The sequence below is a fragment of the Neophocaena asiaeorientalis genome, unplaced genomic scaffold, assembly GCF_003031525.2.
Source record: "Neophocaena asiaeorientalis asiaeorientalis breed wild unplaced genomic scaffold, Neophocaena_asiaeorientalis_V1.1 scaffold171, whole genome shotgun sequence".
Taxonomy (NCBI): domain Eukaryota; kingdom Metazoa; phylum Chordata; class Mammalia; order Artiodactyla; family Phocoenidae; genus Neophocaena; species Neophocaena asiaeorientalis.
In genome coordinates, this window is record NW_020174013.1 from 11,059,683 (window position 1) to 11,083,522 (window position 23,840).

General features: G+C 41.8%; 2 long non-coding RNA genes across 2 annotated transcripts in view; both read left to right on the plus strand.

Moving 5' to 3' along the window:
- The window catches only part of LOC112405214 (uncharacterized), a 40,125-nt gene extending 25,213 nt beyond the window's left edge, over positions 1-14,912 (plus strand). The window contains exon 3 of the long non-coding RNA XR_003004289.1: positions 12,902-14,912. This is a non-coding gene — a long non-coding RNA (uncharacterized LOC112405214). The remainder of the gene's footprint in view (positions 1-12,901) is intronic.
- Positions 14,913-17,368: 2,456 nt separating this feature from the next.
- LOC112405156 (uncharacterized) lies at positions 17,369-21,850 on the plus strand. Its single transcript, XR_003004278.1, has 3 exons — positions 17,369-17,525; positions 19,569-19,611; positions 21,714-21,850. It is a non-coding gene; the product is annotated as an uncharacterized LOC112405156 (long non-coding RNA).
- Positions 21,851-23,840: the final 1,990 nt, after the last annotated feature.

Below are 23,840 nucleotides of genomic sequence, written 5' to 3' on the forward strand. Positions count from 1 at the left end.
GACTGTGATGTGTCTAGGAGTGGATTTCTTTAAGTTTCTCACACTTGGGGTTTGTTGAATTTCTTGGATTTGAAGATTAATGTTTGCATTCAAATTTGGAGAATATTTAGCTATTATTTCTTCAAGTGTTTTTTCTAACTCTTTGTCTTCTCACCTTCTGGTGCTCCTATATTATGGCTAGTGGGTATGCTTGATGCTGTCCCACAGGTCTTTGAAGCTCTCTATATTTTTATTTTTCTTCATTCTTTTTTCCTCTATTATTCAGATTGGAACATTTCTAATAATCTATCATCCAGTTCACTGATTTGCTCTTTTGCCAACTCGTATCTGATGCTGAGCCCATTAAGGCCGCACATTTCATTTTAGTTTTCATACTTTTCAACTCCAGAATTTCCATTTGGGTCTTTTATATGGTTTCCATTTCTTTATTGAAATTCCTTGTTTATTAGCTATGTTAATATTTTCTTTTAATTCTTTGACCATAGTTTCTTTAATTATTTGAATATATTTATAATAACTGCTTTGAAGTCTTGTCTGCTCAATCCAACATCTGGGCTCATTGAGAGTTTCTATTACTGACTTTTTCCTGAATATAAATCACACTTCACTGTTTCTTGGCATTTCTCATAACTTTTGGTTGACAGTCAGGCATTTTCAGTAATACATGGTAGCAAGTCTGTAGTCCAGTTTTTTTCCCCTGATTTTTAAAAAATTTGTCTGAATTTAAATGGTGGAATCTTTCACCCCCAGGGGTTGCAGGCTACTGCTAATGTTGCTGCCCAGATTCTTATTCTTGTTTTTATTTTTTATCCTAGCTTAACTAGAGGTCATCCCTGTGTCAGCATAGCCTAGTCATCAGCCAATAATTTGAGCAGAGATTTTGCTTTAACACCTTGGGCTTTAACCCGCCTCTCTGCTGGACTATCTATGTGTAGATTGAGGAGTGAGTTCATTCAAAGTTTAGCTAGTTCTCCTACACTGTTGGTGGGAATGTAAATTGGTACAGCCACTGTGGAGAATAGTATGGATGTTCCTTAAAAAACTAAAAATAGAGCTACCACATAACCCAGCAATCCCACTCCTAGGCATATATCCATGGAAAACCATAATTTGAAAGGATGCATGCACCCTGATGTTCGTTGCAGCACTATTTACAATAGCCAGGACATGGAAACAACCTAAATATCCATTGACAGAGGAATGGATAAAGAAGATGTGGTACATACATACAATGGAATATTATTCAGTCATAAAAAGGAATGAAATAGTGCCATTTGCAGAGATGTGGATGGACCTAGGGACTGTCATACAGAGTGAAGTAAGTCAGAAAGAGAAAAATAAATATTGTATAATATTGCTTATATGTGGAATCTAGAAAAATGGTAGAGATGAACTTATTTGCAAAGCAGAAATAGAGTCACAGGTGTAGAGAACAACCTTATGGTTACCAAGTGGGGAAAGGCAGGTGGGATGAACTGGGAGATTGGGATTGACATAAATACACTACTGTGTATAAAATAGGTAACTAATGAGAACCCACTGTAGAGCACAGGGAACTCTACTCAATGCTCTGTGGTGACCTAAATGGGAAGGAAATCTCAAAAAGAGTGGATATATGTATATGTATGACTGATTCAGTTTGCCGTACAGCAAGAAAATAATACAACATTGTAAATCAACTATACTCCAATAAAAATTAATTTAAAAAATACACACCAAAACAAAACAAAACAAAGTTTAGCTAGTTCTCAACTATGCCTATGATTTTACTTTCCACTGAGCTCTCTTGAGTTTCCCCTGGCACACATGTAGTTTTCCAGTCAGCCAGGGACAGATGAAGAGCTAATCTAGCTCTTCTATGGCTCTGTTATTTTCAAGATCTCCTTGTTAAATTTCTACCTGGTCTGGCTGCTTGCCCCAGCTGTGATCACAAACTCAGACTAGCAAAGTTGTGAGTTTTACCTGTTTATTTTCTACCAATTTTTCTTTTTTAACTGACAAGGTTGTCATGGCTTTTTGCTTCCTGCCCCAAGTCTAGTCTTGCCCCTTGGCAGCAAAGCTGCTTGTTTTTACAACTAGCTTAACCTTTTAAAAACTATCAATCTCAAAAAAAAAAAAAAAAAAACACTATCAATCTCAGTAACTAACCTGGGGGCAGGACAAGGCGAATGGACCCACGCAATAAGGCCACAGACTCTTGCTGTTCTTACCTGAAGTTTCAATTTAAAAAAAATTAATAATTGCTTCTCAATGTGGTGTGTGCTTTTGGTCATTCTCCAGGGCCCTGAAATGGTTATTTTTGACAATTTTATCCAGTTTATAATTTTTTGAAGAGAGGATTCACATACCTCTTCATTCTGTCATAACTAGAGGTCCTATCTGCACACTTGGTAATTTTTTATTGGATGCCAGACATTGTAAATTTTATATTGTTTTGCTGGATTTTGTTCTATTTCTTTAACTAATAATGGATTTTGTTCTGAGGTACAGTTAAGTTACCTGGGATCATTTGGCTTATTTTGGGGCTTGCTTTTAAGCTTTATTAGAGCAGGTCCAGAGTAGCCTTTAATCTAGAGCTAATTCAGCGCTACTATTAAGACTTAAAAAAGGGAATCTACCTAATGCCCCATGAATTATGATATGAGGTCTTTCTACTCTGGCTAGTAGGAACAGAAACTATCCGCAGATCTGTGAATCGTTTTGCCTATTCCATTCAGGTGGCTCCTTCCCTGGCCTAGGGTAGATTCCTGTTACACATGTACAGATCAGTACTCAGCCAGAGACTTGATGGGATCCCTCTAGACTTTCGAATCTCTCCCTCTCCCTCTCTCTCTTTCTCTGCCCCCCATCTCCATCTCCCTTGCCATGTCCATCTCTATCTCTATCTTTGTAATTTTCACTCTTCTCCAGTACTCTGCTCCACAGATTCTAGCCACCCTAAACTCCTCTATCTAGATCTCTGTCTCTGCAACTCATGAGATCGGTCTGGTTAACCCTTCCCAGTGATGTGGACTAGAAACTACCTCTAGGCAGTAAGTTCATGCAAGTAGCAAAGCTGCTGGTTTTTACAACTAGCCTTACATTTTTAAAGCTACCATTCTCAGTAACTAACCTGGGGGTGGTAGGATGGGAATGGACCCAAGCAAGAAAGCCACAGACTCTAGCTGTTCTTACCTGTCTGAAAAATAGTTTTATGTATATATATATAGATAAATAAATTTGTCCATTTTTCTAATTGCTTAGGGAAGGAGGACAGATCTAGTCTCTGTTATTCCGTCTTGGCTGAAAATGAAAGCTGAAGGATTTTAACCAGAAGAAATGATTTTATTCATAATTTAAGATTATTGTACTTGCTTTGTATTAAATGAGAATAAGATTGGAAAAAGAGAGCTCAATTAAGAGGTTTTAGCAGTTGTGTAGGACAGAGATGATGGTTTTCTGGTCTGAAGAAGTAGTGGTTATTGAAATTTGAAAGAATAGATCTGAGATATATTTTGGACATAAAATGGATAAAATCTGCTGATTACTTGGATGTGGGAGATAGGGGAAAGTGAAGAGACAAGCAAGCCCAACCAGTTTTCATTTCCTTAGTCCTTTTCTAAGTCCACAATTTGGGTTTTCATTCTGCCCTTACCACACTGCCCTTTGAGACCAATGTCCTTCCCCATTTCTTACTTCCTTCCCTGAAAACAGAAAAATGTGTAATGGTCAATCCTGTGACTATGGAAAAGAGAATTTATTTGTTATATAACTGGTGGGTATTGAAGCCCCAATAGAGACACCTAATTTAGTGGCCCATGTCAAAGAGGTCCTAAGAGTAGAGGAGGACTTGGCAGAATCAAATCAGGCAGGCTGTGTAGGATCCACTGTTATTATCCAATCAGCAAGATTTCAGGCAAAGAAATGAAGATTCAAAACAGGTCTAATAAGACAGAATTCTCCTGTTGGTTGAGGCTCTGGTTGGGGGAAGCTCAGAGCCACATTGTTGGTTCCATCCTGGAGCTGACAGTCATAGCAAGCATAACTTTCCTAGATGTGAGGACTTGTCCTGTTTATCTTTGGAGCCTATGGCATTTGTGTTCAAAAGAAGAGTCTCTTCCTCCAGGAAGACTGACCTTTAGCTGGAGGCTTTCTCTTGTGATATCTTGAAGCATGGGACGGAAAAGGCCAATGAGAGGTAAACCTCTTTGTGTTAACGTTGTGAATGAATTAACCTGGTGGCCCCTGAGGACTCCTTTTGCAAATCTCCTTAGTGCCACACAGTTTAACACTGCATTATTCTATAACTGCTTTGTGATATCTGAGTTTTTGAAACTTTAATTGACTACTGTACTCATTTCCCAGGGCTGCTGTTACAAAGTACGACAAACTGGGTGATTTAACAATGGACATTTATTTTCTCATAGTTCTGGAGGCTAGGTTCAAAATCAAGGTGCTTGACAGGGCTATGCTCCATGTTGTTTCATCAAATGAGGAAAGGCTATTCAGGGACTGGCATATTTACCTTATAGAAGCAATTATGAGACATCCTCAAATATAAGGTCATATTTTCTTATGAAATCTGTAGAGGAGATCCCTTCTTGCCTCTTTTAGCTTCTGGTGTTTGCTGGCAATCCTGGCTATTTCTTGGCTTATAGATGCATCACTCCAATATCTGTCTTTGTTGTCACGTGCTAATTTTCTTCCATGTGTCTCGCTCTCTGTATCTCTTCTCTTCTTATAAGGACACCAGTATGACCTATTCTTTTCTTATTTTTAATTATTTTTGTCTGCGTTGGGTCTTTGTTGCTGCACGTGGGCTTTCTTTAGCTACGGTGAGCAGGGGCTACTTTGTTGCAGTGCACGGACTTCTCATTGCAGTGGTTTCTCTTGCTGCAGAGCACAGGCTCTAGGTGCGCAGGCTTCAGTAGTTGTGGCACGCAGGCTCAGTAGTTGTGGCGCACTGGCTTAGTTGCCCTGTGGCATGTGGGATCTTCTGGGACCAGGGCTTGAATCCATGTCCCCTGCATTGGCAGGCGGATTCTTAACCACTGAGCCACCAGGGAAGTCCCAGTACAAACTATTCTTAACTAATTGCTTTTGCGATAATCCTGTTTCCAAATAAAGTCACATTCTGAAGTGCTAGGAGTTAGGATTTCAACATATCTTCTTGGGGGACACAATTCAACCCATAACAACCACTCTTTTTTTTTTTTTTTTTGCGGTACGCGGGCCTCTCACTGTTGTGGCCTCTCCCGTTGCGGAGCACAGGCTCCGGACGCGCAGGCTCAATGGCCATGGCTCACGGGCCTAGCAGCTCCGTGGCACGTGGGATCTTCCCGGACCGGGGCACGAACCTGTGTCTCCTGCATCTGCAGGCGACCTCTCAACCACTGCACCACAAGGGAAGCCCCCATAACAACCACTCTTAAGGAAAGGGACTGTGTCTCATACTTTTTTTAAGTGTCCAAGGACACTTAGGACATTCAGTAGAGTTTCCTGCTTTGGGTGGATGTGAAAGAAAATAAAGGACTATGGAATCTGCCTGCCAATGCACGGGACACGGGTTCGAGTCCTAGTCCGGGAAGATCCCACATGCTGCGGAGCAACTAAGCCTGTGCACCACTACTGAGCCTGCGCTCTAGAGCCCATAAGCCACAACTACTGAGTCCGTGTGCCACAACTACTGAAGCCCCACACCTAGAGCCTGTGCTCCGCAATGAGAGAAGCCACTGCAATGAGAAGCCCGCGTGCCGCAAGGGAAAGTAGCCCCTGCTCGCTGCAACTAGAGAAAAGCCCGTACGCAGCAACAAAGACCCAAATGCAGCAAAAAAAAAAAAAAAGCTTCCCTGGTGGCGCAGTGGTTGAGAGTCCACCTACCGATGCAGGGGCCACGGGTTCGTGACCCAGTCCAGGAAGATCCCACATGCCGTGGAGCGGCTGGGCCCATGAGCCATGGCCACTGAGCTTGCGTGTCCGGAGCCTGTGCTCCGCAACGGGAGAGGCTACAACAGTGAGAGGCCCATGTACTGCAAAAAACAAACAAACAAACAAACAAAAAAACGACTTATGTCGAGGAAGAAGACAAAAGGACTTAGAATAATATTTGGTTACTCAAAGCCAGTTTGTCCCCCTCACCTCCTTTCTACCTGGGTTAGTCTACAGAACTGGAGGAGGAAGAAGAAGTTGTGTCTGAGAGGAAGCGAGACATTATTTGTCCCTGAGCAGGGGTTCTGTGGCTTGCCTCCCAACCCCAGGGCCAATTTTGGGGGGCAGTGAAGGAAGTGGAACCTTCATCAGACAGGTATAGGGATTTAGAAGAAGAGGAAGGCTGTATCTTTCTTCCAAGGAGGTCACAAGACTTGTAGGATTCTCCTTACCAGATGGGATAGAAGTACAGCTGAATGTTTCTGTACCTCGGAGAGGAGCACAGAGGTACCTGAGATAGAGCCAGCCTGGAGGAGCCTGCAGTCAGACACAAGGGACTGGGAATGGCTTTAAGATTAGAGACCAACTGAATGATAGACATCTCAATAGATACAGGTATAGACAGATGACAACTAAAGGCCAGAGTCCCCATCCCCTGTCTTCCCCACTCATCCTCCCCCCACCCACCCTGCACCTCAAGTCAACTCTAAAGATGGATTCCTGAATTGATGTACTAGGTTTCTACTTCTATGTGGAATGAGGCTCATAAAATAAATTGTTTGGCTATTAAACAATAAAGTTTATTTCTTTCAACCTTTAATTTGTGGTCTGAGATTTATTTCAGCTACATACAGAAAATGATCATTCTAAACATGCAAGTTGTTTCTTATTTGTAGGTAAGCAGTGGGAAATGAAACTGTCCTCTGGGCAGCCCGGTACTCCCTAGTGTGACCTTGGCATTTTCCCGAACTACAGAAATTATTGCTGAAATCTCCCTGGTTGGGCCTCCAGGAAGGAGGGAAAGGGAAGTGGGAGGAGTGGGAGGGGATGGGAGTGTATGCTTATACCACTCAAGTTATATTTTAAACTCTGGATTCATTGTTCTGAGATTGACTCTGGCCCTTTTAGAGGGGAAGTTCTGAGCAGCTCTGAAATTTGAGGTACCTGCAAAGACAACTCAGCTGTTGTTGCTAAGGAACAAGTGTGCTGAAATTGTGGTATCAAAATCACCAGCTCCTGCTCAGAAGTCAAAATGTACAGGAACGATGTAAAATCATCAGAGGGAAAGAGACAGTTCAGTGTGATAGGCCATGGATTATTGTTTAAAGTGGTCACTTCTCTGTAAAAAATATGACCTCACATTTGAGGTTGTCTTAGTAGGTCCAATAAGGTAAATATGCCATTCCCTGAATAATCTTTTTCTTTGATGGAAGAGAAGTAGAGAAAAAAGTAGGGAGAAAGAGACGAGAAGGAACAGAAGAACAGAGCTATCTGGAATAAATGACCTCATTAAAGGACTTTAGGTAGGAGATGTTAGAGTCAGAATGAGCCTTTGGAATTAGACTGAGATTTGAGTGTCAGTTTTGTCACTAACTAAATTATCTTGGGCACATATTTTTAACCATTCTATGCCTTGAATTTCCAATCTGTAAAATGAGATGTGTTGTGTGAAGACCTGAGGAATTTTGCTATTTGATCTTTTAATGTTTATTTCTAAATCAATTGTCATTTTTGGTTTTTTGTCTTTTTAAAATTATTTTTATTTATTTATTTAAAATTTTTTATTTATTATTTTGGCTGCATTGGGTCTTCATTGCTGTGCATGGGCTTTCTCTAGTGAGCAGGGGCTACTCTTTGTTGCGGTGCTAGGGCTTCTCATTGTGGTGGTTTCTCTTGTTGCAGAGCATGGACTCTAGGTGCGTGGGCTTTAGTAGTTGCAGTGCGTGGGCTCAGTAGTTGTGGCTCAAGGGCTTAGTTGCTCTGTGACATTTATTTTCATTTTTATTTCAATAATCTAATGTGGTTGGCAGCCTCTAACGTGGTCCCCAATGATCCCCGTTTCCTGGTATTCACACCCTTGTGTAATCCCTCCCACTTGCGTATGGGTTGGACCTAGTGACTTGTTTCTAATGAATAGAATATGGAAGAAATAATGGGATAACATTTCCTACATTAGGGTATAAAATGACTACGGCTTTTGTCTTTGGTTCATTCTCTTTCTGTCTTTCCCTCTCTTTCTCTCAGATCACTTGCACTGCGGGAAGCATTCTGCCATATTGTAAGCAACTCTATGGACATGCCCATGTAGCATGGTGAGGAACTGAGGCCCTCAGTGCAACAACACAGAGAAACTGAAGCCTGCTAACAACCAGGCGAGTGATCTTGGGAATGGGTCCTTCATGCCCAATCAAGTCTTGAGATGACTGCAGCCCCAGGCAACAGCTTGGCTGCAGTCTCTTGAGAGACCTTGCACTAGAGGCATCCAGCTAAGCCGCACCCAGATTCCTAACCAGTAGGAACTGTGAGATAATAAGTGTTTGTTGTTTTCAGCTTCTAAGTTTTGAAATGATTTGTTAGGCAGCAATGTATATCTAATACATGGCTCAGGCCCATCTTACAGTGGGCCTAGTGTGTACCCAAACCCACTTTGTGGTTATTTTTCCAGTTCTAGAATGTATAATTAGAATAGACACATCCAGAAACTGGCAGAGTCAGAGCAAAAAGTAGCAACTATTCTAGACATATTGAAAAGGCATTTGTGTGCCAGAGGGTGGGAGATAAATCCCACAGAAATTCAAGCACCTGCCACTTTAGTGAAAAATTCTAGGTGTCCAATTATCTGAGATATGAAGACATTTCTCTTCTAAGGTGAAGGGCAAGTTGCTGCATCTGTCTCCTCCCACCATTAAGAAAGCGGCACAATGCCTACTGGGCCTCTTTGGATTTCAGAGGCAACATATATCTCATTTGGGCATGCTACTCTGACCCATTTACTGAGTGACCTGAAAAGCTTCCTGTTTTAAGTGAATCCCAGAATAAGAGTAGGCTCTGCAACAGGTTAAGCTGCTATGCAAGCTGTTCTGCTAATTGGGCCATATGACTCAGAAGATATGATAGTACTTGAAGTATCAGTGGTACATAGGGAAGCTGTTTGGAGCCTTTGGTAGGCCCCATCCTATAGGTGAATCACAGTACAAACACTTACAAGTTTTTAGCAAAGCCATACTTTCCCCTTTTGAGAAACAACTTTCGGCTTGTTACTGGGCCTTAGTAGAGACCAAATGCTTGACCATGAGCTACCAAATTACCATACGACCTGAGATGCGCATCATGGACTGGGCATGTCTGACCCACAAAACCATAAAGTTGGGCACGCACAGCAACACTCCCTCATCAAAAGGAAGAGATATCTATGATATTGGACTTAAGCAGGCCCTGAAGGCACAAATAAGTTGCACAATGAAGTAGCCCAGATGTCCATGACCCCTTTCTAGGTACAGTTCCTTCTTTCTTTCAACAACATCTATGGCTTCCCTATGATTAGTTGACTGAGGATAAAAATACTTGAAGTTTGTTTACAGGTAATTCTTCATGATGTGCAGAAACCACCTAAAAGTGGATAGGTAGAACACTGCAACCCTACTTTGGGACTGCTCTGAAAGACAGTGGTGAAGGGAAATTCCTCCTGTGGGCAGGACTTTGAACAGAGCATATAGTTACCCATTTTGCCTAGAATGATAGATGGCCATACAAGTGATTCTACAGCAATTCATGGGCTGGGGCTAATGATTCGGCTAGATGGTCGGGGATTTGGAAGGAACACAACCGGAAAATCAGTGAGATGGAAGCCTGGGGAAGAGGTATGTGGATAAGCTTCTCCAGATGGGCACAAAATATAAAGATATTTGTGTCCCATGTGAACACTCACTAAGGAGGACTTTAATAATCAGGCGAACAGAATGACCTGTTCTGTGGATGTCAGTCAGCTTTCCCCTCTAGTCCCTTCTGTTGCTGCCCAGAGGGTTCATGAACCAGTGGCCATGGAATCAGGATGGAGGTTATGCTGGGATCAGCAACAGGAACTTTCACTATTTAGGGCCTATTTGGATATAGCCGTTGTTGAATGCCCAATCTGCCAATAGTAGAGACTAACACTGAATCCACAACATGGCACTATTACCTGGTGGAATCAGCCAGTTACCTCATGGCAGGTTGATTACATTGGTCAGCTTCCATCATGGAAGGGATAGCACTTTGTCTTTATTGGATATGGATGTGTCTTTTTTGCTTGTCTGCTTGCAATGCTTCTACCAAAACTTCTATTTGTGAACTGGCCAAATACTTTATCCAAAAACATGGTATTCTATACAGCATCACTTTTGACCAAGGAACTCACTTCATAACAAATGAAGTGAGGCAATGGGCTCATCCTCATGGAATTCACTGGTCTTACCTGCAATTCTGATGCAACATATATGATAGAATGATGTAATCACCTTGTGAAGGCTCAGTTATGGGACCAGGTAGGTGGCAACACCTTGGGGGTCTGAAACAACGTCCTCCAGATTGTGGTAAATGCTCTAAATCGATATTCATTATATTGCTATTTTTCCCATAGCAGGATTTACAAGTCTAGAAATCAAGGGGGTTAAAATGGAAATAGTTGCTTTCATTATTATTCCTGGTGATCCACTAGTACAATTTTTGTTTCCCAGCCCCGCAATTTCAGGCACTGTTGCTCTAGAAGTCTTAGTTCCATGCTGTTGAATTGGATATAGAGTCTGCTACCTGGCCACTTTGGGCTCCTAAGGCTATTGAATCAACAGGCAAAGAAAGGATTTAATATACTGGCTGTGGTGATTGTGCTTGAATATTAAGCGGAAATTGAGTTGCTATTACACAATGAGTATTTCTGATACTCAGGAGGTCCTCTAGGACAACGTTTAGTACACCTGTGTTTTGTGATTACTAAGTCAGTGGAAAACTACAACTACCTCCAATTCAGGTAGAACTGCTAATGGCCTGAACCCTTTAGGAAGAAGATTTGTAACCAGACAAGAAACCTCAATCAGTTGCAGAAAAGAGTTCTGTAATAGTTAGATTATTTTTCCTTATTTTGATATGGATATGTTTCATATATAGTAACCAAACATTTTTGTTTTCTTCCTTCTCTCTTATCTCCTTATCTAATATAAGATGTGCTAAGTGTAATTAACATTATATCTCAATGTTTAAGCTATAGGGTATCAAAAGGTGATGCGTGAATTAAATAGGAGGAAAATAAAGATCACTTAAATCCAAAAAAGGATTTTTTATTCTCCCTTGGTGAAAGGATTAACACAGGGGTTGGCAAACTATAGCCCAAGGGCTGGCCATCTGTTTTTGTAAATAATGTTTTATTGGAACACAGCCACATTCGTTTGGTTACATATTTGTGGCTGCTTTCATGCTATAATGCTAACATTGAATAGTTACAACAAAAGCCATGTGGCCTGCAAAACCTAAAATATTTACTATCTGGCTTTAAAAAAAAAGTTTTCTGACCCCTGGGTTAGCATGTTTCTCATTGTCTGGGGATAGTTGTATTATGTCAGGCAGAAGCATGACTTTGTTATTATCTTTATTTGGAAATTAAGTATGGAGATATGCATGGGTGCCAAGTTGGCAAGGGATAGATTGTGGTGGCTTTGTAAAGTATCAGCTTTGCTAGGCTGAACTACATTTCCCAGAATTCCCCTTCTTGTGTATTTCCAGTTAGGTTGGACCACAAGAGAGATTCTCACAGGCAATTTGGAGAGTATAAATGAGGTAATAGTCATTGTATAGTTCACATACATTGTCTGCTGGCTCTTCCTGTTGGTGTGGGACAGTACTCAAGACTGGAACTGCTCCATCTTCTCCTGGATCCTCCTTCAGCTTCTCTGACTCCTCATTCGGAGGTGTCATTAGATGTCCTCATTCCTGTTGTGATGTTCACTATTGATTGCTAACATGTACTCAGTGTGTGTGTGTGTGTGTGTGTGTGTGTGTGTGTGTGTGTGTGTGTGTTTAGCTCCATGACAAAGGGCCCAGACTTCTGCGTGACTAAGGTCAGAGCCAGGAACTGTCCTTATGCGCTCCAGCTTGTGCTTGTGGGTTCCAGCCTGTTCTTGCTCCTCCCTCTTTACACTCTGCCTGCCTGCCCTAAGGACTTCAAGCTCCAGTATTAGATACAATGACAGCAGCGTTACAGAGACTGTTTAACCAGCCCCCACAACTGCATAAAGTCAAACCAAGATATTTCTCAGGGGACCAGTCTTTCTGATTAAACCTTGACTGACACACCCAATAATCTATTATAAAGGTGTTTAAATTTTTCAAGTAGGTAGGTTTTTATTTTTGCTATCCTTTTGCTCTTAATTTCTAAGTCTACTGCATTTTGATCAATGAATATGCTTGGGTGAATACTGCTTCTTAGAGTTTGTGAAGATTTTTTTTAGGATCTAATACATGTTCAATTATTGTAACTGTTTCCACATATGTTTCAGAACAATGTGCAATCTCTGTTGAGTGCAAAGTTCTATATAATTTGTTACTATGCTTTATACTATGCCATATAAATTCTTCACGTACTTAATTTTGTCTATTTGATCTATTTCAGAGGGAAGTGTATATTAACAACTTATATATAATGGTTCTCTCAATTCTTGTATTCTAGCATTTTTGCTTTATACATTTTTGGAACTATATTGTTAGGTGTGTAAAAGTTCATGGCTGGTATAGCTTCTTGGTGGACTGTTTTTATTTCATTTTTATCAATATGAAATACTCATTTTATCCCTTTTAATGTTTTTATACTATAGTAATATTTGCCATCCCTACCTGATTAGTTATTGAGATAATATATAAAGTTCTTAGTCTCATACCTGAGCAATAGTAAGCTGGCAAAAACGGTAGTTCCTGCTATTATTATTATCATTATAATTATTATTATTCTGTGTTCTTCTATGTGCAGGTTGTCTGGACTCTTTGGGGGACAAAGGAGGAAAGAAAGGACTGAAAGAAAAGAAAGAGAGCAACTGCCTCTTAGGCACTGCATGGTGATGCTTAGAGCTTCTTCTCCCCTGAACAAGGTGATGGAAACGCCACGGAAGAGAGGTCCCAGGCTTGGACAAAGCACCAGAAAGCCTGCCAAGAGAGGTCTCCTAAGCATCCAAGAGAATATAACAGAAACAGATTTTCTAGTTGGATCTTGGCCTTTCTGCTTTTGAGGCCTGGCTGAAATAGGAAGGGAAAAAGGCAAAACAAGGTCAGACCTAGTAGTAGATGTGCTCCTATGTTTGGAAGGTCAGAATGATCCCTTCAGAGATCCCCTTGAATTTTGGCTCATCTAGGCCTATAAAAGCCATGTCCACAGCAGTGATGATTTTTCCACCCTCAGTGGAATTCTTAGCTCTGCCAAATTGGATGTGTTTAAGGATGTGGTCTCATTGCCTCAACTCCCTACACCTGCATCCTTCAGGTGTGCTTTGTAGTTGAGTCCATCTCTGTTTTATTAGATGTCCTCATTCCTGTTGTAATGTTCACTATTGATTGCTAACAGGTACTCTGTGTGTGTGTGTGTGCACGCTTGTGCATGTCCGTGTGTGCACACGTGAGTGTTTGTGTCTGTCTGTCTTTGGAACTTCCAAATCAAAGTAGCCTTGCTAACTGGCTACTTGTTGCTTAAAATCTCTTGACCCCAAATCCCTTCCTCCACCTGCCTGAAATTCTTCACTTCTCTTTGCCTCACTGCCTGAAATTCATAGAATCATAAAAGTTAAATCTTGAAGGTGCCTTAGAGATTAATTAGTCCAAGCATCTCACTTCACTGAAGAAGGAAGTGGTCCAGAGAGGTGAAGTGTTTTGCTCCAAATCACAAAATTAGTGAAAGGCAAAGTGAGACTAGAGCCCAGTTCACAGCAACTAGGAAATGAGATTTGATGGTGGAATGGTTGCAAGGCGGGAAGTTATATGGGAATCCAAGATGTTAGGTGTCAGGATGAGCCTGGGTAGAATACTCAGGAAGAGGTTACTTTGGGCAGCATGGGGTGGGAGAGAGTGAGTTCTAGGATATGGGAATGAATGAAATGGAGGTTGGCAGGCACCAAAGACACATGGTCTCTGTTCTTCTGACCCTGCTACTAACAGTACAACATAGTTTGAAGAGTAAATCTCAAACTACAACAGCAGCACAGCAACAATATCTACAACTTTTATTTGTATACTGTTAAAAATTCTTCCATATCCATCACCATGTAAGCTCACTCCATGAGAAGCAGCTATTAGTATTATCCCTAGTGTAGGGAAGATAAAATCAGGGCCCAGAAAAACAGGAAAATACTTGGAAATAGGTAATGTACCCTTGGGTGTGTAGTGGATATGTTGGTTGTCCATCACTATTCCCCTCCTTCCTTCTTCCTAGCAGAACCTCGATTTTGTTCAGGTTTCCCTATTCCCCTCACATCCATGTGCCTTGGGGCAGATGACCACATCCCCAAGTTCTAGGGGTGGGCTTGACTGGCTTAAGGGTAATTCCACCTCCATTTCCAGTGACTGGTTTGGGAATGGGCGTGGGATGCCACGTGGGCCACTGAGATGTGAGGAGAATCTATGTGGGGGGTGTAGTGTTCAGGAAAGCCTTTCTTCACGCTTATGGGTGAGCACTGGAAACTCTTTCCCTGCCCACTACATAGGAATGAGGAATCATGCAGTTCCAATTGCTACAGGACCACAAGGCAAGCAGGCTTCAGGATGGAGCCGACAGAAGACAACACACCAGAAAAGTAGGAATAATCTGAGTCTTTTAGGATCTCATTGAGTAGCTGGAGCAACCAACTTGACAGCTTGCCTTACTTTTGGTCTGGTGGTTAAGTGAGCCATTATGCTCCTTTAGAGACCAGCTTGGGGGAATATCCTATTACCTGTAGCTGAAAACTTCCTCCAGCAGGGACAAGGAGGGGTTGAACCTCATGGCTGAGAATAAATTGAGCTTACTTCTGTAGAGAGTGACTCTTCTGGTTTTTTTGGTTCATTTAAACACCTCATTCTTCAATAAATATAAAGTACAATATGAAGAATCTATGGATCCTTAAATACACTGTTAGAGCCAGCATTCCTATATGGCCTCTAAAGGGTGCCAGTTTTGAGCCAGACTGTATTCGAACCCTGGATCCATTAATTTCCAGTATGTGACCTTAGGTAAGTTAAAAGCCGCTTTGTGCCTCAGTGTCCTCAACTGCAATATTGGGTTAGTAATAGTACCTACCTTATGGAGTTGTTGAGAGGATTAAATAAATTAGAGAGTTTAGAAATGTGTCTATATAGTAAAGATTCAAAACATTTTAACATTTTTATTATGAAGAGTAGAAAAGTAATTCAAAGAGCCTTAATTATTATTAATAATATATACTAATGTGGTTCTGGTATATTTATTAATATATTACATGTCATGTGCCAAGCATATGAGTAAGTTCTTTGCATATATTTTCTTTAATTCTGATAATGACCCTCTGAAGTAGGATTCACTCACTTCATTTCCAGATGAGGAAACTGGTGTTCACAGAGGCTAGGTGATGTGGCCAAAGTTATACAGCCAGTAACTGCAGAGCTGGGATTTAAACCCAGGTGTAACCCCAGAACCCACCATCATTCCATTCTACCATGCAGTTTCCAAGAGCATCTCTTAGTGAATCGTCTTGGTGGGGGGCAGTGAATTTAGGGTCAGAAGCAACCTTAAATAAGAGCAGGGAGAAAGGGGTTTAAAACAGAAAGTGTGTCACAAAAGCAATAGAAGTGTTTGGAAATGTTGGAGAAAGGCTCAGACCCATATCGAAGCTATCCCCTGAACTCCATGCTCTTTTCTGAATGGATAGAATTTTAATAGGAGACTGAGTGGTGTTTCCTCTGAGTATTGTTTCACAGGTCTGAGAAGATGAATTGCACAAGGGATTCTTTCAGCCCTGCCATCTGAGAATGGAGAAGCCGGGAAGAAGAGAAGAGGTGGAATTAGAAATTCAAATGGCATCTGATGAAATCACTTTTGACTCCATAGTTATTAACCCCAACTTGTCTCATTCCTTTAAATCTTGAGTTCCCTCTCGAGTGTACTATACATTAAGTGCCAGAAATTATTGATTTCTTCTTTCATACAGCAAGTACCTCTCCCACCACTGAAATGGGAAGAAGCAGTAAATGCTGAGTAAGATGTTTCTCAGGAAAGACCAATACTGAACACATTGTAAAGATGAGGCAGAGTGATGAATATCTTTCCAAAAAATGGACACCTGCTGTAGGAAGGTCTGCTCTGGAGGATCTGCTAGGGACTTTTTTTACTAGAGGAGTTTGCCCCGGCACATTGACTCAAATAATAAAATGAGAATGGTGTTTGCAGAAACTTAAAAAGGTCTCGAAACTCCTTTATAGTCAAAATAGAGTGTTGCAAAATGTTCCAGACAGCTCTTTAGAGCTTCATTTGAAGATGTTGACATAAGTCCAAAGCAAATCTCTGCCTTAAAAGTTGTATTGGTAGAATGATTAAGAGTTATGTGGTGTTCCTCATTTGATGAGGAACTGGGGAAAAGGTTTTTCATAACAGTATTATGGCAGCTTTTTGCAAGGACTTTAGTAAATTTTGCCTTCTGTCCTGGGTCAGGTTAACCACCTCTAGTTAAGATAATTAGTATTATATAAGATAAAGTTTGAGGCTTAAATCAACAAATTAAGTAGTGCTAGCAAGAAAAATTAAGTTAAACAACATATAAGTCATTTGGGATTTCCACAAGGGAGGTTACATGTCCCAGACATTCTATGATGGTGGTTCAGAGCCAAATATACATTGGCTCCCTTTGAAATGATTATCCCTGCCCTAGATTGCCTTAGTTCAGCAGACAAAGATTCCTCACTCCAACTCTACTACCACCATCTTAGTATACCTACTATTCTCTCTTGCCTAAACAACTACAATATCCTACCAATCGGTCCCCTACTTCCACTCTTAACCTCCCTACGACTCATTTTCACATTGCAACCATTCCAGTGTAATGAAATTGAAAATCTAACTGTGTCATTCTCCTAAATGAAAATCCTCCATTGTCTCTCCATTACCAATGTCTCAATGTTTTTTCAATGATCCCTTTCATTCTGTAAATTTCTCTTCAGATGACTGTGCTAAGTGAGTAGCATACTCTAAGTACTGAACATAGCTTTAGAGAGTGTATTGTTGCTAGTGAGAAACAACATTGACAAAATTGATCTGACACCCATTTAATGAAAATATATACTACTTACTGTGCAGTATGGCAATTAAATATAATCAGTGTATGAGTGTATCAGGGTATCAGGGCTCAATCAGGAAAGGAGACCATCTCGAGTATTATGGAATAAAGAATGTATTCTAAGAATAAGAACTTTCACAATTATGGGAAAATTTGGGGAGGTAGAATTCAAGATGGGGAGTTGGAGGATGAGAGAAAATCACTAATCAACTCTCCTGACACATTGGTATGACTGGACAAATTACAGCATGCTAGGGAACTTGGGAAGCCAGGCATATCCAGCTGCTGGAGTGGGACTGGAGAGAGCTGATGGAGAAATCTATGGTAAGTTATGGACTTGGCATCTAATTGTGAGCCTGGGATTGTTAGTCAGCGGGGCCAACAGCTAGTAGGAAGAGCTAGAGGTCGGAAGAGCCAGACTAATCTAGAACACATCAGCACTTGTATATTTCTCATTGCATCCAACCACAACAACTTTCAGAGAGTACCGCTGCTTCATTTCTGCCTTGTAAATCTTGTTTAAAATTTTCTTTTGGGAAACTTTAATGTGGAACCATCAGGGGAAGAAACTGTGGAAAAAGTTGTTCTAGCTTTGCTTGGTCAATACAGTACAAACTCATTACACTTAATAAACATTTAGATTAATTACTAAGTTATATTTCTTTTAAATCATTTAACCAAATGACTAGGTTTTGTCTTCTCACTGTTGGTTCATGGACACTTTAAGCAGGAACATTTTTATAGTTTTCCCTTATTTTATATATTCTTTCATCATCACCACAGTCACACTCACACACACTTAGCTCAAGCTGCTGTAACAAAATACCATAGACTAGGTGGCTTAAATGACAAACATTTACTTCACACAGTCTGGAGGCTGGGAAGTTCAAGATCAAGGTGCTGGCAGATTTGGTGTCTGATGAGAGTTCTCTTCCTGGTTTGCAGATGTCCACCTTTTTGCTCTATCCTACACGGTAGAGAGAGAGGGGACCCTGGTCTTTCTCTTTTTATAAGGATACTATTCCTATCATGGGGGGCCCTACCCTCATGACCTCATTGAACCTAATTACCTGTCAAAGGCTCCAATTCCAAATACTTTCACATTGGGGATCAGGGTTTCAATATGAATTTTAGGGGTATACACACACACACATCAGAAACTACTAAATGCCTTTAAGGTGTGTTATAGATTGGGTTCCCTAGAAGCAAATCCTGCTTCTTATTCAAGTGATTTATTGTAGGAGTATTCTCAGGAAAGAGGAGTGAAGGAAGCAGGATAGGGTAGGGAATAATGTGGTCTCAACTGGATGCTAGGTTACGCCTGATCTCATGGAGGAGTCTGGAGCATAAATTGCACCAGAGTTAGTCTCATTTCAAAGCAAGGGCGCTGGCATTTTGAACCCTATGACAGTTAGTCATTGGTTGAGGGCTGGGGTGGGGGGGATGTGTGGGTACAAAGCATTTGGCTGAGGGCAATTTTCCAGAGACCAGACAGCTGTGAGTGTTATCAGCCAACACTTAGTTGGCAAAGCGCGTGGGGTGGGGCCCAACAGCATCCACTTCAAGGTACTTTAGGAGCAGAAACGTCTATATATGGAGTGTGTGGGGACTCAGAAGCTGGAGTAGAAGGAAGATGGCAGATTTCTCTGTTTCCACACCCTGTCTGTCTCTGTTGTGACCTCAGGTGTGTCACTAATTCTAAGCAGTTTGGTGTCCTGGCTCCCACTTCTAGATATCCCTCTGTGGTTCAGTGCTTGGTTGTAGATGCTACATTTGCCACCATTTTGCCTCTCCTTTCCTGTGTTACTGGCCTCAGGTTGTCTGGGGCTCATGTTTGGATGCCCACTTCTATTTTGCTGCCCAGCACGGTTCTCAGACTCCCTTCTGCTCTAGTACCTCACCTCCTACCTCAGCATTGTAAGGTGCAACATAACATAATTATATCCACTCAAGACAAAGGGTTTCTACACAGTAGCTGTTCTTCTCTTTCATTCCCAAAAACTGCCTCTATGGTTTGCTTATTTGCTCTTATCCCACCATATTTCTCTTTTAAAATCTGTGTTAGTTATTTATTGCTGCATAACAAGTGATCCCCAAGTGAGACAGATGAAAATAACAAACACTATCTTACAGTTTCTGTGGGTTGGGAATTTGGGAGCAGCTTAGCTTGGTGGTTGTGGTTCAGAGGGTCTCATAAGGTTGTAGTCAAGATATTAGCCATGACTGAAGTCAACTAAAGGCTTGACTGAGCTAGAAGATCTAATTCCAAGATGACTCAGTCACACAGTTCAGTTGGCAGAAGGATTCAGTTCCTTGCTGGCTGTTGGTGGGAGGACTTAATTTCTCACCATATGGACTTCTCCATAGGGCTACCTGAGTGACCTCATGATGTGGCAGCTGACTTCCCCAGGTGAGTGATCCAAAAGAATGCAAAGTAGAAGGTGCAGTGTCTTTTATGATCTAGTCTCAGAGGTTATAGATGATCACTTTTGCCAAAATTATTTGTTTGAAGTGAGTCACTAAATCTAGTCCATAGTCAAGGGGGAGGGAATTACGTTTCATTTCTTGAAAGGGAGAGTGTTAAAGAATTTGTGGACATATTTTAAAACCAACACATGTCTCACCACACTATTGGGTTCCCTGAGCAGCTGCTCCCTGGTCCTCACCTACCTGGGATACTTGCAGGACTGGGATAGCAAATTCTGAACCAAGGGACTGAAATTTACCTCCACTAAGGGATGGTCACATGACCACCATTCCCGGGCCTCTAATAACTGGTGGGAGGAGAGGGATACATAGTAAAGGAAGAAGGTAAGAGAAAATGGGCTCTGGGATCAGAAAGATTGGGGTTCATGCTTTCACTTTGACATTCTAACCTGGCTTAGGCAAGTCACTTAATTCAAGCCAATAAACGTTTTTTTGAGTATTAATTGTGTGTTAAACACTGTGCTAGATATTGGGGACAGGGTGCTGAAAAAAATTCACTCTTGTGGTACTTAGAGTCTAGCTAAGCAGACAGACATTGAATAAGTCATTTCAATTGTGATGAGGGTTATGTGCTATCAGAGCATATCCCAAGGGGATTTAGACTTTTCTAAACGGGAAGACCTCCTTGGGGAAGTAACATTTTAAGTTGAGATTTGAAAGATGATTAAAAGTTAACCAAGTGAGAGAACAGATGTCCAAAGGTCCTGAGGTACCAAGACCCCTGAAATTCCAAGGAGACAAAAGGAAGCTAGATGGGCAGGAATGTTGATGGTGAGGGGACAGTGGGATGAGACAAGTCTGGAGACCTGGGTAGAGACCATACTGCCCTGAGTTTCAGAGGCCACGTTAAGGTTGGGGACCCATATCTTTAAGTTCCCAACAAAAGTCAAGCCAACTACTACTGTTGCCAGTGGAGGTATGCCTTGGTGAAATTTGTATTTTACAAAAACTTCTCAGCTTGCACTATGGAGAATGAGGTAAAGAGGGACAAAGTGGATGTGAGGGCCTATTTGCAGGAGCACTGTAGGAGTCTAAGTGGAGAGGTGATGATGGTAATGGAGGTGAGAGACCATTAGGAGAGTAACAGGACTTGGCTAAGGACTGTGGGCTGGAGGCAGAGGAATCAGTGAACACTGTCCAAGGAGTGGATTTTTCAGTGGTGATGGTGGGTGCTGGGTGGGTGTTTGGTAGATTAGGCATTCTGTTTTAGACACATGGAGTTTTAGGGACTTGTGAGATATTTGAGCAGAAGTGTTGAAAGGCCTGGAGCTCAGAGAGCGGGCTGCGCTCTGACAGTAGCTGTGAGAATCTAGACATACATGCTGTAATTTAAGTTCCTGAATGACTGCGACGGCCAGGGTTAGAGGGGAGCAAAAGTCCAGGGAACCCCAACATTTAAGGGCCAGGGAGAAATGGAGCCAGCAAAGGTCCCTGAGGAGAAATAGTGGGGGAGGGAGAAGGAAGAAAACCTGGAGAGTGTAGCATCACTGAGCCAAAGAAACAGTGTTTCTAGAAGAAGCATTAAGTGGAATTACTGTTTTAATTAGGATAATTATAATCCATATCTCATAGGACTCTTGTGAGGATTGAATGAGATAACATATGCAAAAAATATTTTAGGAATTCATAGAGGCTTGTAAATGTTGGGTATTCTCTTTAGCAGAGGAATGGGAGTGTAAGGGGGGAAGGACTGGGAGAAAAGGGCCAGGATGTTCCTTCTGAAGTAACTTCCCAGCACCTAATGCATCTAAAGCAAACTTAACAGTCAATTATTGACATTCAGGGCCAGCCAGCCTTTGATATAGTGCAGTGTAATTTTGGAAACCAAGAAAAACTCCCTTGCTCTTAAAAAAAAATCTTTCTACCTGCTTAATATTGCTTAAAAATCCCTTCCAGGGAAGACCTAGAAACCATTTCATTCTATAATAAAAGGTTTTAAAATGCAAATACCTGAGGCAGTTACCAGAGTAATGTAAAAGAGACAGTTAAGTATAATTATGTTCAAATCCTTTTTTTTTTTTGGAGCTTCAGGAAGGCACCCAGAACCAGGAAGGAGCAGTGTGGGAAGGAGGACTTGGACACTGATGGGAAGGTGGGAGACACCCAAGGCAAATTTCACTGACTTCTCAGTCTCAACGATTTTGCTTCAGGAAGGATCTGTTTATCTTCATATCTGTCCAGAAATAATACAACTTTTGTGCAAATGTCTATTTTGTTCATCTGGGTGGCTGGTACCAGCCCTTAACTTAGGCATCAACTATGCATCTCTCCTGTATTCTTCTCTGGCAGGTGTAGGTAACCTAATAATGTCTAGAATCTAAAATAGAACACATGCCCAACCCCGCCTAATTTAGGGTGCTGGTGGTGTGGACTGGACCCAGGGGTTACTGTGTTGAAGCATTGCAGGAATCACTAGAGTTGGTCCTCTAGGAATTGTGGACCTGGGAACTGATTCTGGGAAACTGACTTCCTCTTCTCATTCCCAGTGAGCACTCAGGAATGTGCTGGGTTTTTAGGTTACTTGTACCTGGTGGGCAGGCAGGTCCTAAGCTAGAGTCTCCATAACGGAACAGAGAACTAAGAAAGTAATGAGCCCTGTTCCCCCCTACGAGAATGGAAAGGGAGATACTGAAGATCCTGATGGGCTCTCAGACAACTGGTGGTATCACTGCATGGGCAACAGACCACTGAAGGTCAGGGAAGCCCCTCTGAAGTCTGGAAAGGTGCTGAGTTTGCATCTGTGTAATCTGTGTAATCAGCAGTGTCCTGTGTCGGGGCCGATGAGGACATATCTGTCAATCACCATCATCTGCACAATCAGGCTTTTATTATATGCAAATGTTCCTATTCTGGGGACCATCTATGTCCTTGGAGTACATTAAATCCATGAAGCTATTTGTTACAGTGGGGAGCTGAATAATTAACTGAAGCTGGCCCTTTAATTCAACTCAACTGTATTTGCAGCTATTAAGCACCCAGGATGTGCACTCTGATTGGAGGCCAGAGAAGCAGAATGGTCCTTGCCCTCAAGGGGGCTTGTCACAGTCCAGTTGGGAGATGTCAGGCTCAACTGATGACCCCTCCCCAATGGCACAGTTCTCCCTCCCCCGTCACGCTTCTCTTTCACACTGCCCACACTACCCCAGCTCCTGGACTTGAGGCAGATCTGCTGAAGAAGCTCCAGGGGGCCTCAGGCTCACGTTGGCTGCTGGTCTGCTTCCTGCCTGAGCCCAGCTCTGGTAACCAGATGCTGCTGCCGTTTCCTCCATGCCTCAGTACTGCCTTGGACTCTGTACAGTATCTGTAAGGCAACCCTCTGATTTCTCCTTGTCAGGAGCAATGCCATCATCTCCCCATACTACTCTGGTATGAACTGCCCCCAACACACGTTACATTCTATGGTGCCAATGTCAACCTGGCCCACCCTATTTGTCACACCCTTGCTTTGCCTGCAGACTGAAATTCCCACATCTGTAGCTGGGTCTAGACCCCCCACTATATGTACCTGCCCTCCTGTCCCCAATTCCAGTGAATAGACATAATTCCAGAATTTTCTCCCTTAATAATCAGTCCTACACCATTTCAGTTAATCACAGATGTGCAGCTGTATCTTGAGCTATGTCAGGAGGAAAGGGGTAAGAAAAAAGCAAACAAATGTAAGACAATGTGCATGTGAATGTGCAATGGAGGAACACAGGAAACTGAATGATTCCAAATGAGAATACAGTGGGTATTCAGCTGGACCAGACCTGCATATTCCTATAGAAGAGTTCGTCATTCAGTCACAAAGCCATATTATTTCCCAAGATGCAGCAGTAAGGTAAGAAAAAAGGGAGGAAGATCAGCAAAAAGCTGAGGGATTCAACTAAAGATCCCCAAACAAAGTGTTTGGCGAACTGTGCACCAAATTCCATAGGAGTGAAGGAGAAAACTTCACCCACTGGTTGGAAGAATTCTGGTCTCATAAACACTTGAAATGCAAGGTCAAAATCAGAATTCATGAGACTTTCTCCAAGTTTCTTCATGTGATTGGCTGTACCATCCAGTCATCCAGACTAGAAATCTGGTGTTAAAACAATAATGAACAAAAAGACTTCAAAAATTGAGCGTAGAGTGGAAGGCATTATTGCCATTTCCTTCATGTCATTTATA